Raw genomic sequence first — 1,839 nt, forward strand, 5'->3', positions numbered from 1 at the left:
TTACTATGCCAGGAGCTTTACATGCATTAAGTAGCCTCCCCTACCCCCTTTTTTCTTTTTGGTCCTGGAAACAACCCTTTTAGAGCAGTACTATCTTTACTCTCATCTTACAGATGGGAAAACAGGTGTAGAGAAGTGAAGCAACCTGCCCCAGGTCCCATATCTAGGAAGCAGCAAAGTGGAGATTTGGATCCTTGAGGTTTACTCCAGAACCTTCATTAAAAAAAAAAAAAATCTACGTACATAGAGAAGACATTTTTTTTCTCTTAATCATTTGAGATTAAATTGCCTACGTGATGCCCCATCACTCCAACAAAGACGTTCTCCAATGTAACCGCAGGACAGCCATCAAAATCAGGAAATTAACATGGACACATCACTACCGTGGAAACCGCAGACTCCATTTAAGTTTTGCCAGTTGCCCAATTACCTCCTTTATAGCAAAAAGATGCAGTTCAGAATGCTGTGCTGCACTGAATTGTCATGTTTTTTTAGTCTCCTTCAGTATGGAACAGTTACAGTGTCTTTAACTTTCATGACCTTGGCACTTTTGAAGATTACAGACCAGTTGTTTTGTAGAAATCCCTTTATTTGGGTTTGTCTTCCACATCCTCATGATTCCATTGATGTTTGACAGGAAATCATGGAAGTGATGCTGCAATCTTCTCAGGACATTCTAGCAAGTGATTTCCATTTGTCCCATTCTTGGGGTTGCATGCTCTGATCACCCGATCAGAGCCTGTACTCTTATTGACCCCACAACCATCTACACATTTTCCTTCTCCGGAAGCCACGTAGTAGGGTCCATTTGGTGAAGCAAATCCGCTAGCATTGGTCCCTCAGCATCAAAGTAACTGCAGATCCACAAAATCTGCTGTAAAGCTAAGGGCATAGCTACAGAGAAGCCAGGCTTACATTTATTTTTGGCTTTCGCCTACCAACAGATGCATATACATTTTTAGTTCCAGGATTAAAACGGTTTATCTTGTCTTCTTGTTTCCCTCCCTCTGCTTCCTAGTGGATCTTTCAGTCTGTAAGACTCTCTCCCCCTGACCTTCTCCTCTACTAAAACCTCACTTTCTAGTGTAAACCGGGAGGACCCTGTGGGGACTTCCCAGGGCAGACCCCTCCCCCATATCCTCTGCTGTATCTCCTTTCTAAAGCGCCCAGATAACAGTATCTAGTGCATCTTTCATGGGTGTTTCAGATGCTAAAAACCTCCACCAAATGAAAGAAATTAACTACTTGATGATGATGAGCACATAGCAGACCTGGGGCCTAAGGACTGATCACCATCAGCCAATAAGAGAATTGTACACAGCTGATCACATACCCTGGGATGCCCCTCCCTTAGCTGGCCTTTAAAAATGCTCAGCTGAAACTCTTCCAGGAGTTCAGGTTTTTCTGAGCAGGAGTCCACTGTTCTTGCTCGGCCCAGCAATAAATCTTTCTTTGCTCTAAATTCATGTTTTTGTGTTTTCTGGCTTCACCATACCTTGGGCACACGAACTTGTGTTCAGTAACATTAGCACAATGTAGGCCCTCAGTACATTTTTATGAGATTACTGAATGGATGTATTTACCAACCTGCTGGAAAGGAAGAGATGGAAAGAGTTCCTGGAGGGAATACAGCTCTAGAGTTTAAACTGCATAAGGCAACTGCTCTGTGCCCACGACGGTGCTTACACTGAGAGACCCAAAGATCCAGGAGACATTCTTCCCACTTGAATGCCATGTCCCAGCTTCCCAGCTGCCTCGCACGCAACTATGCCGTGAGCTAGTCCTAAACGCCTGTTTTGCAGATTTAGAATTTCAGGCTGGCAAAGGAGTCTTCCTAGG

This window comes from Camelus dromedarius, chromosome 31 (genome assembly GCF_036321535.1).
Source record: "Camelus dromedarius isolate mCamDro1 chromosome 31, mCamDro1.pat, whole genome shotgun sequence".
NCBI lineage: Eukaryota > Metazoa > Chordata > Mammalia > Artiodactyla > Camelidae > Camelus > Camelus dromedarius.